At 44.1% G+C, this 11,805-nt stretch overlaps 1 long non-coding RNA gene across 1 annotated transcript in view; it reads left to right on the forward strand.

The window, feature by feature from the left end:
* The window catches only part of LOC107181647, a 21,672-nt gene extending 19,338 nt beyond the window's left edge, over positions 1-2,334 (forward strand). Inside the window, exons 2-3 of the long non-coding RNA XR_001512321.1 lie at positions 1,476-2,042; positions 2,173-2,334. This is a non-coding gene — a long non-coding RNA (uncharacterized LOC107181647). The remainder of the gene's footprint in view (positions 1-1,475; positions 2,043-2,172) is intronic.
* The last annotated feature ends 9,471 nt before the right edge of the window (positions 2,335-11,805 follow it).

The raw sequence follows: 11,805 nt of genomic DNA on the forward strand, positions 1-11,805 counted from the left end.
AGGAATGCCATATGGCCCAGGGGGATGCTTTGAAGATAGCTAGTTTTTCCTTGTGTTTCTTGTTTTACTCAGCACCATCCTACATGCTCGTATGGAGTAGGTCACTTGATCAAGAGAACCCTGAGACCAACACGATTTTATCACCTTTCACTGATGAGGAAACTGAGGCTTGGCGAGGTCAAATAACCTGCCCCTGCATACAGAGCTGGAAAATGGCTTTAGGCAGGCACCCTAACACTCTCCCTCAGAGCCCCCCTCTTATCCACTCACATGGAATAGTCCAGACTGTCCCCTTCCTAGGACACAGATGCCCTTTTATGGTCATGGAAGTGGGAGCCCCCCCACCCCACCTCACCCCACCCCTGCTGGGCTCTCTGATTCTCACCACCCTTTGTCGGGTGGGTGGTGGCAGCTTGGGTTTTTGGTCAAGAGGTTAACTTTCCACATCCCCCTGGAGGTGGGGAGTAAAGATTTCAGTTTAACCAAGGGCCCTGGTCAACACGGACCACGATGTCCTGGGCAACTTTGGAGACTCAAGATGTCCAAATGTGCAAGATCTAAGGACCTGTCTGCATATGTCGGTTGATAATCACGTTTTTAACCTTAGTCGCTTTTTCTGTTTTCACCCCATTTTTTTTTTCAGGCCATGACTTTTTTTGTTCCCCTCATGCACGATGGATATGTGCTTTTCTTTCTGAGCTGTACCCTCTGTAACTCCTGTCACTCATTCCCATGGTCTTAGCTCCCACAGTAATTTTCCATGACTTCCCTCGACTTAGGGAAATTCAAACCTCTATGCCCACAGAACTCTAGGGCATAGAGGCTATTGAATTCAGTGGAGCCGAAGACCTTTAAATGGTGCATCTGGTCCACTGGATTCCCTATCATCAACAACCACCTGGAGGAGGCGAGCAGCGTCCCCCCCCAGGGGGACTAAGTGACAGTCACCCAGAAATGAATAGAAAGCATTTCTGAAAAGCTCATTGTTAAGTGTCTATTAAAGACTACCTATATGCCTGGGCTGAATACTAAAGCACAGAAACATTTCCCAAAAAGCTACAGTCTGATTGCACTCAAAAGAATAATTAAATGGAAATGTATTATATGCAATCAAGGGTTCAAATGGGCAGAATGTGATCCAAGTGCTCAAACTCTGTGGTATAATCATGTTTCAAATACACACCTACAGTATCAAGCAGGGTCCTATCCTGTTGGTGAAAAATCAATGTGAAGTCCACAACTGTCTGTGGGAAACTATGACGTCACTGTAACATCAGTCAGGATTTTCTCTCTGGCATTTAATTGTTCCTCTTTTCTTTTCTTTCTTTTTTTTTAACCTCATTTGAATATCCTTGAACTATCTAATAAGAAAGGCAGTCATTGTGGCCACAGACAGTTCTTCCTGTTGCCAATAAGAATTGTTGCCTCATTACCTACTTGCCCCTTAGATGTAATTTCAATAATGCATTCTCTAGGTTGATGCAGTTTTTAAAACTGCGGGATCTTCCGTTAGGAATCCAACTAATGACAGCCGCCTCCCCCTGAAATGCATCTGCAGGGAGCCCCGATGCCGATGCCGCAGAAAGGATCCCCGAGATCTCCTGGGAGAAAGACCTTCGTGGCCTTTGCAGCCAACATCAGACTTTGAAGAAGAGAAGACAAATGCTGCCGGGAGAGGACCGGACACAGAGGCCTCCTGCATTCCTTTTTCTGCGTGTCGGGCTCAAGATAAGTTTTTCCATGAAGCAGTCCAACCCCTGTTGCTGCAAGACCTGGTTTTGTGTGGGTTTTTTTTTTTCCTTAAACAAGTCAGTAAACTCACTGGAACTTCTGTCGAGTCTGGTGACTGTATACATGGGTGCAAATTTAACTTGACACGTTACTTTCTTTCTAGAAAACAATTTATATTCAAACAACCATGGAATCCCAGCATTGAAAGGGCCTTAGCAGCCATCCAGCCCAAACACCAAGTTTCCCAGAGCAGCTGAGCCGAGGTCCCAGAGTTAGATATTTCTCATGTCCCTCTGAACATCATCAGATTGGTGATTATTCTTGCTGGGAAGGTGGGTGGATTCTGGGGTCTTGGTTTGGTAGTTTGTGGGGAGCAGAAACTTTTTAAAAAAATTATATTTAAAGAAAAATGTCAATGTTATTCTTTTCATCTTCCCTAAGAGGGGACTGAGACCCAGAGGCTCCGCGAGGAGAGTTTGAATCAGGCCAGTTGGGTTCCATCGCCTACAAGCCTCTACACTCTGTCAGTCATCCCACGCGACTAGAACATTTGGACAAACTCAAGAAAAAAGCAGGGGGGAAATAACTTTTAAAAAGAGATTAAAACTGTTCTATTTATTTTTTTTAGCCACCCAACAGCCTCAGGTATCGATTCCTCTGTTTTTCTATTTTTCTTTTTCTCTCTAGAAAAGTCTGTACTTTTGAAAATTCCAGCATGTTTGTTGTTTTATTATAAATCTCCCCTGAAATATATGAAGATTTGAAAAATCCCTCTGCCAGCTGCCCACGAAATAGAATGAGGAGTTTCAAATCGCAGGGCTGGAAAACCAACCAAAACAGAAGAAAGACATGAACTAGTTGAGGCACAACAGGACAAAGGTTGAAAGAGCAGTAGCAGCCACCAACAGAGTTTGTCCTAGCAGACCCGTGCTCAGAACCGGGGGGAGCTAGAGCCAAGAGATTGCTCTGAGCAGGAGACCAGCGTGTGGTCACTGCTTGGGCTAAGATCTCATCCGGAAGGAAGCTTTCACGTGCGCAGTGACCAGGAGACCTGAGAGAGCCCTGGCTTAGACTGCACGCAGGACCAGGAGAGAGGGATCTGATGTCAGAAAACAGGCCTGATTAGCAAGTTCAACTGAGTCAAGGTGAATTGGCCCAATAGGGTAGAACCTTACTTGTCAGACCTCCCTGGATTTAGTCTGCCTTCCCCGATCTGAGGTGGCAGTGCAGTAAAATGGTTTTGACTATGATTATGCAGAAAACATGGGGAGGAGGTATTTCAGAGAGGAGAGCGTACAACCGTAAGAAAAGGGGACATCTGGTCCGGGGGGGTGGCACCCAGAAGGTCCCGACAGCAGCACCAGCAGGTTGCTATTGACTCGTTCGCATCCAAGAATTCAACAGAAGGACCTTAACAAAGGTCCTGTTTGTTTCCCTCCAAAATAACAGCTGCTTCACTCACGATTGGCACATCCATTGAGCTCAACGGGATTTTCCTTTTTCTTCAAATTTTACAGTTTATCAAACAGAAATTTAAAAGAATAGGAAAGTTAAAAAAGAAAAAGAAACGAATATCTATACACCACCCCCTACAAGAATTGGTTCATGTCAACCTTTGGCCATAGTTCAAGATCTTTTAAAGGTAAAGTTGAAGCTCCTTGGTTTCCTGTCCAAGACCATTGTCCCCTCTCCCTCTCCAGAGGCAACCTCTATCGTGAGTTTAGCAAGCATCCTTCCCAAGGTTTTAAACCTGCACCCTATATTAGCACAGAGATACATCAGAAGACAGCGTCTGCCACTTCCAGAATGTTACAGGCATCAGATTGTAGGTATTAATCAACAATTTGCTATTTTCCAGCCAATATGTTTTGCAATCTGGTATTGTACCTCACACAGAGTCTCCGTGACCACTAGTTTAGAGAACTATTAAATAATAATAATAATAATAATAATAATAATAAAAGGATGATTTCCATAGGAGAAAATGTTTCTATTAGATAATGAAAGATTAAAGTGATGATGATTATGATCAAAAGAAAGACATTAAAAGCACTCAGCTGCACCTTCAAGGGTATCATGAATACCTGTGACCTATTGCATTAAAAAACACATCATTTTTAAAAAATTGCAATGAGCCCTAATCAGCCTAGCTACTTTTGTTTTTACTTCATGGAGATATTTTATTCAAATGAAAGAGCTCTACAAATGAAAGCACATTGTCCCCCAACAATTAAATTATTCTGTCTCTTGCCCCACAAAGTTCATTGAAGTTGAAAAAAGTAAATATTTATGTTCTTCTCTTTTTATAGTTTCAGCTTATTTAGGTTAGAGCTTGCTTTAATTTTTTTAAAAGCTTCAATTGATTTTTAGATAAAGAGGAAGGGAGAGGGAGAGATAGAAACATCGATTGGGGATTGAGGCCACAACCTAGGCATGTGCCCTGACAGAATCAAACCAGCAACCGCTTGGTGCAGGGGTCAACGCCCAACCACTGAGCCACACCGGCCAGGCAGGGCTTGATTCAATTTTTTATCCTTATTTCTTCATAGTTTGTAATTCCCCTACGCTGAGAGATATACTTTTTCCATTTCTTAAATTATGCAGAATAATAGTATGTAGGAAGGGCTCATTTTTAGTGTATGCATGTGGTTTTCTCTCATTATTTCATTGCAAAGCAATATTTTTTTAAAGACCTCATGCTGGTGAGTGGAAGTTGACATAATAATAGAGCATAACAACGTTTTTGGAGTCTGAAGGTCTGTGATGTAAACCCTCAAGTTTGTTTTTAAAAGGTTTTCATAATCCATGGTATAAATATACTTATTTACATAATTTCCAAAACATGTGCTTTAAAGCCACAGTCCTTCCGGCGTTATCTGTTAGCAACTACTACATGTGGGATCTGTGAGCTTGAATTCCAACACACCATTTTGTCATTTTTAAATTTTGTAAGAGATGGATTTCAGACAGACTTACCCCATCTGGCTTCAGGAACACGTCTTCAGCACGTCATCCACTTTAAGGAAAGAAGGTTCCCATGTTTTCATACACGTGGTCTCTGTGGAATTCTATCAGGGGGAACAGAAGTAAAATAAATGTTCATGGGTGTTGAACTTTAAACTGGCCTCCTCGGTAACATTCTGCAATCCCTCCTATCATCTACTTTTTGTTTTGCCCCGTAACCTCTGACCAAGGCCCTGGGGGTTTAGTGGAAGTCAGAAAAGACAGCACATGCCGCCCGCTGGACACATGTGTCTGAGTGGTGTCATGTGGACTTGATCTACCCTGTCTCAGAGCAGAGGGGAGAAAGGGAGGACTTTGCTTATCTGTTTGGCTTGCAGGGAAAGCACCTGAATGCAACCTCTCTGGGTGTTTCCAGACTCAGATGAAACCAAAGGGCAAGGAGAGCCAGAAGCCCCTGGGACCAAGCCCTCTGCTCGGTCTTGCCTGGGCCTTCACCTGGCCCTCTGTAAGTTTCTCCAAAAAAGAATCCCTCTTGATGTTTTGCTTTTAGGTCACTTGTTGGTATCTTTCTAGGCTTTTCAGTTCGACAGAGGGTCTTCTCTTGACCCTTGGAGGACTTCCATTTTTGACTACATTGAAAAATTTTTTGCAGGTTATCTTTTATTATAACTTCTCATGACAATTTGTTTACTAATGTCTTCTCTGCATTTCATCTTTTAAAAATAAAATGGAGATGCCCAGCTGGTGCGGCTCAGTGGTTGAGTATCAACCTACGAATCAGGAGGTCAGGGTTCAACACTCTGTTGGGGCACATGTGCGGGTTGCATGTTCGATCCCCAGTAGGGGGCGTGCAAGAGGCAGCAGATCAATGATTCTCTCTCATCACTGATGTTTCTCTTTCTCCCTCTCCCTTCCTCTCTGAAATAAATAAAAATGTATTAAATAAAATGAAGTAAACATTAAATAAATTAATTAAATTAAATGAGAACAGTAAGGATAAGGGGAAGAGAGTCAAAGAAGAAGACTGGATGCCAGCAGTCCCTCAGTGAGCTCCGCCTCACTTGGCCCTTCCCACCTGTCAGTGGATCCCTCATTTCAGTCCCTGATGGTCCCCTTGACCTTGAAGACAGCTTTCTGGGAGAAGTTCGTAGTGTCACACCTAAAATCATTATTCTTGGCTGCTCAGTAGGGGATAGAGGCTAAAATATTCCCTCTAGGAAGCTGTAATCCCAGCCCTAAGGATGACTTAGTAGGGCCTGAAACAAACTCTCTTATCTCCAGATAAGTAAGCTTACGATTAAAATTCTTGATTTGTTGTCTGCATAACTTTCTCACGCTGAGGTGATTGAGAGGAATGATGGATATTCTCCTTCCGTCACTCTAGATCCACTTTCCACTCTTCTTCCACCCAAATATGGTCTTTTTAAACACTCAATGCAGACAACAGTATAGTCTTAAACCATAAAAAGACCAGGCTGCCCAGTGCCTTAATACCATCATCATCATCATCATCATCATCATCATGAAACACCTATTAAGCACCTGCTGTTTGCAGGACCCATACAAAGAAATGTAAGATGCAGTTCCTGCCTCAGAGGTGTCTCTAATAGTGTGTGACTATAAGACATGCGTATATTTGCATGAAATTAAAAGATAAATAGGCTTAAGGGGAATGATACGGAAAGTGTCTGCTCAACCACACATGCAATAAATTCTGCATGAGTTCAGGAAAGGGAGAGAAGAGGGTAGCCTCAGGTATTTTAAAAATAACCTTAGTAAAGAGGTGGGAAATGACAGGATTGAGATTGAGAGAGAGGAGGGCCTTGGATCTTTCAAAGCGACGTGTGTGTGTGTGTGTGTGTGTGTGTGTGTGTGTGTGCAAAGACTTAAACAGAAAGGAGCCCAACCTGACCTGTCAGAGGCGGGAGCTTGAAGCTGAAGGTTTGTTTTAGCTGCAGGGCAAGGACTGCCTCCCTTTTATATGTATATAAAGCCCAGGCTATTGGGTGTACCGGGAAGTGTTAAATCACAACGTGTGCCTTTGCTATGGAAACAAAATTTAATGTTTGTCTTCTAGCCAGTTTATTAAGAACAGTGTGAGGTACTTATCTTTGAAGGATTGAGAACTGTGGGTTTTTGTTTTGTTTTTAACTTACTTAATACTGATAACATTGGCTTATATTTTTTTTTCATGTTTTAAAATTAATACACACAGTAATATGTATGTACTACAAACATGAAAACACACCCTTTGTAGCAGACAGTCCTGTGAGTTTTGACAAACATACAGCTGTGTAACCACAACCACAATCAAGAGATCAAAGAGTTTCATCACCCCCCCCAAAATTCCCCTGCACCCTTGGCAGGCAACCCCCCTTCCTCACCTCCAGCTTCCGGGAACCACGGATCTATTTTCTGTCCCTACAGTTTTACCTTCCCCAGGATGTCATGTCAACAACGCATGTAATTTAAAAACAATTTTTTTAAATATATTTTATTGATTTTTTTACAGAGAGGAAGGGAGAGAGATAGAGAGTTAGAAACATCGATGAGAGAGAAACATCGATCAGCTGCCTCCTGCACATCTCCTACCGGGGATGTGCCCGCAACCCAGGCACATGCCCTTGACCGGAATCGAACCTGGGACCCCTCAGTCCGCAGGCCGACGCTCTATCCACTGAGCCAAACCGGTTTCGGCTAAAAACAATTTTTAAAAATTATTTTCATAAATTAAAAAAGAGTCATCCATCCCAAAATGTCAATAGTGCCATGGCCAAGAAACTCTGCACTAGGGGTTGTCAGAGAGATTCACACAAGGCCTCCCTGACGATTATGGGGGCTCTTCCTGGTGTTACATTCCCACTAAATAAAACTGGACTTAAAACACCATTTCCGGTTGACCTTGAACCTTTTTATTATTTTTAATCGCCAGAACGCCCTGCGGGTCATAGATTCCTGCCCTCGGCTTACTTCCCATGATAAGCTCTCCCTCAGGTTAAGACGCACACCCTGACGAACATATGCACTTGGCCTTCCTCTGACCTGAGTAAATGTCAAGTCATTGAGGTTTTCCTTTGCGATCGAGTTCCTTTTAGTGGTGAGGGTTTGTGTTATCAAACGGTGGCCCCAAATAAGTTGTGCTTGCATCGTAAATCCTTGAAAATGCTTACAATTTATGACCAGAAAGGCAAGTCGCTTGCTCTCGCTGCCTCTCTGTACCTCTGCTGTGAAATAGACCATCCCAGCCCTCTGAGCTCTCCTGGGGCTTGGTTCCCACCGAGACTGCTGGGTGCCACTGCTCTGCAGCAGCACAAGGAAATTGGCCATATGCCATTTGTTGGCACCACAGGTATACATTTATTTGAGAACACTTGCCTTCAATCACTCAAGAAGAAACATTTTAAGGATAATTCACAGATAAATAAGACCCCATAATTTGCCTACAAGAATTCAACTTCCTTGAGAAAAAAAAAGAATTTGGCCTCCTTTAAATACTCCTTATATAAGGTCTATAAAATAAGATAAAATAATAAAATAAAATGAAAGGTCATCTTGAGAGTTAGGATATTTAAGTTCAGAGGTTGAGCCATTCTCCAGGCCATGTTTGTGACCCCAGAAGTTTGTCTTCAGAAGGACACAGAAAGGCAAGAGACCACTGACTCGCAGCAGCCGAACACTGCAATGAAAACTGTGTCTCACTTTTCTTACCACTAACACCACGTAGTAACTTAATTCAACAGGCATGTATGCTCTGTCTTTGACTCAGCACTGCCAGAGACTTAGGTAGACACCAAAGAGGACTGAGATAGGGCAGCTTTCTTTCTGGAATCTGCCTTGGTTCCGGGAAAGACCAGAACATCACCCTCAAATCATTAGCTGGCCACACAAAGGTCCGATTGTCAGCTGGTTGGGGTGTGTTTCCCCAGAGCTGACACCTGCACCTAACAGGCCCGGGGCGGTGGGGGTGGGGGGCATTTCACTGATGAAGTGCTGGGGAGGGGAACACCACACAGTGCTTCTCAACCTGTCTGTGGTAAAGGGCCATTTCTAAGTTTCCAACACACTGAAGGCCAATGCATCAGTAAAACACAATAAAAATGTGCCTTGTGTCATAATAACCAAGTTATTATGTAAGTTTTTTTAATTGATTTATTTTAGAGAGAGGAAGGGAGAGAGAAAAACCTCAACTCTGATGAGTATCAAGCCCACAACCCTCATGTATCAGGATGATGCTCTAACCAACAGAGCTACTTGGCCAGGGTCAATGTTGTGTAAGTTTTTAAAGACTTTATCCTAACCTCTATGGTTATCTCACTGTAGAGAATTAGAATAGCAAACACAAAACAGAAACACCCCACTGACCAGCACTGGTTCACACAGACCACACTCTGGCAACAAGAAGAAAAGAGAAAAGAGGGTACTTGGAGATGAAGTGATCAAGGGTGTATGGACCCACAATTCACACTGATGTCACCCACGAAATCTGGGCTTAATGCAAGTAAGAAATGGACACAATCAGAATGACTCCTCATCCTCAAATCTGCTTTATATTTTCCTTCCCTCAAGTCTGTGTCCTGCTCAGGCAATGGGCCAGGAAAGCAACAAAGGCAGAAAAGAAAGGCGGGCAGAGGTGGGGCTCTGGAGTGGCTGACACCCACTCGGGATGAAATGGCAAAGAGATGTCCCCAGGGGCTCACCCAGCCCCTCCCTCCCCTGTCCATTCAGGCCACCTGCATTCCCTGGGCCTGTGGACTCAGTGTGGTCACACTTCTGCGAGCCGAGATCTGTGGATTCCAGCTTCTCACGCCTCCCCGATGAGTCACTGGGCAGTACCCACCATGTAACATCATGAGTCAGGCCCCTCTCTGAAGACATGCCAGCCACCGGCCTACCACTGAATGGGTCTCTAATTCGTGTTTGGAGCTCATTGAAGCATCCAGTTTCTGGGATCAGAGTCCTCGCTCCCTTCCATCTCACCCATGGCCCCCGCCAGCTGCTGTCACTAAGGTGGGCAGGATTTTCCTTCCCTCTCAGTCTGGCCAACCGCAAACCAGTCACTGAGGGAGGAGTCACCTCCTCTCACCAGCAGCCCCGGCACTCAGCTCTCCTTGGAAAGCATTTGATTTGAAGAACCAGAGTGAACTGTCATTGCAATAGTCTTCCAGAACTCAGGATGAAACTCGATCCCAAAATGAAATACCTGCTGACAAAGGACAGGGGTAAAACATCACTATTCTTAACTTCAGGGCCAGCAGCATTCGGATCAGGCCCTCTCCTCCCAGCAGCCAAGAAAACAATGATATGCGAGAAAATTCCTCCATCTCCGAGCTTGTGCGGATGGCGCTGAGTATTCGTAACAGAGAAACACTCTGCGAAGCGAGCCATCCCTCAAACTGCTAGCACGAAAGGCTACGAAAAGGAAATCTTCGTCAAACTTAAGTCACTGGATGCAGCAATGTTTAGAGGGATCGTATCAGCATTGCATTTTCTTTTTCCTTTTAATTACTCAAGGAGATGGGAAATTCATTTGACCCAGAAACAAAGTTGTCCGACAGGGAGACCAAACTTGGTGCTTTCTGACACTTGGGCATAAAACTCGGAGTAAACAGTATTAAAGTTGAATGACATTATTTTGAGAAACAGTTCCTGGAACTGCCTCTCAGCTGTTCTTCCCACCTTCGCCCTCTTCCGACTTCCATCTACCCTGCATATTAAATCAATCTCCCTAAAATACTCCTCTCGCGTGCCCCGTGTGCTCATGAATCTGCAGTGGCAGCCAACGGTGCGGCTCCCAGCGCCAGCGCCTCGCACAGGCCAGGAATCTCCGCCATTCCATCCAGTCTCCTTATTTGTGAAGTGGTGAGGTGGAGGGCCAGCGAAGGTGACCTACTCACGGCTCCTCAGCGAGTGATTGACAGAAAGAAGAACAAGTGCTTCAGATCGGGGCAGGGCTGTATTAGGATTTTTGTATTTTATTTTTTGCCTGAACTCCTCTGATAAGCTTTCAAAGCACAAAGTGACCCCACATTCTGCAGAGCATCATTTCTCAGCCTGAGTTCCCAGCTCTGCCTCACGGCTGTGCACAGACCTTCCCCCTGTGCTTCAGCTGGACCTTCAGCCAAAGATCCCGTCCCCCCCTCCCTGCCATGCTATCCTACCACACTTCTCCAGGAGCCCAGCCCAAGGACTCTCCCGCTCCTCTTGTACTCACTATCCCTCATGGTTCTGCATTCAATCACGTACTGCTTTGTTCAGTGGGTGGTTCATGAGTCTTCTTCAAAAGCGTCTTACAGTCAGAGGGAATGAGAGTGGAAGGCATCTAGAAGTCATCCAGTTGGACCCCAGAAAATTGCCAAAAAGGGGGAAATGAATACCTGTCTCTACATCACCTCTTCCAAGTTAGACGATTCTATTTGTCAGGAAGCCCTCCCTTAAGCCGAGACAAAAGTCTCCCTCCTACTAATCTCCATGGAGTTTGGTACTATATCCAGGATGACATAAAATAAACCAGTCCCTCTTCCATGCAGCATCTTTTCAGATCCTTAAAGACAATTGTTGTGCTGCCTCCCCTCCTCTCCTCTCTGGGCTCCTTCCCTTCCCTGGGAGTCTCAATTCCAGTCCAAATAATTCCCTTTATTCCATTCTGCTCACGATGCACAGCCAAAAATTTCTGAACACACCAAAAAAATTAAACATCAGGAATTAGTCTGCTGAAGGTCAAACAGAGTGGCTTAATCACCTCCTTTGTTCTAAGTACCATACCTCTACTAATATGTCCTCCAACCTCACTAGCTTTCTGAAGGCCACATCACACTGTTGATCCACAGTGAGCTTATTAAAATCGAGCTTTATCATCAGGGCACATCTCCCCTTTTTCCTATAAATGCAGTTAGATTTTCAGATTTTTTTTATTTTTATTTTTATTTTTTGCAGAATGTTGCATTTATCCTTGTTAAAATAATCCCTCCCTTCTTTCATTAAACAAGTTGTAAGGAATTCCTTGGAATCCTGTGAGAAACAAAGAAGAATCAGACACCGGTCCTTCATCAAAAAGTGCTAAAGTAGGTAAGGCAAGACCCCCATAAATAACTTTTTTCTAAAGATAAACAT

Source organism: Myotis davidii, unplaced genomic scaffold (genome assembly GCF_000327345.1).
Source record: "Myotis davidii unplaced genomic scaffold, ASM32734v1 scaffold107, whole genome shotgun sequence".
Taxonomy (NCBI): Eukaryota; Metazoa; Chordata; class Mammalia; order Chiroptera; family Vespertilionidae; genus Myotis; species Myotis davidii.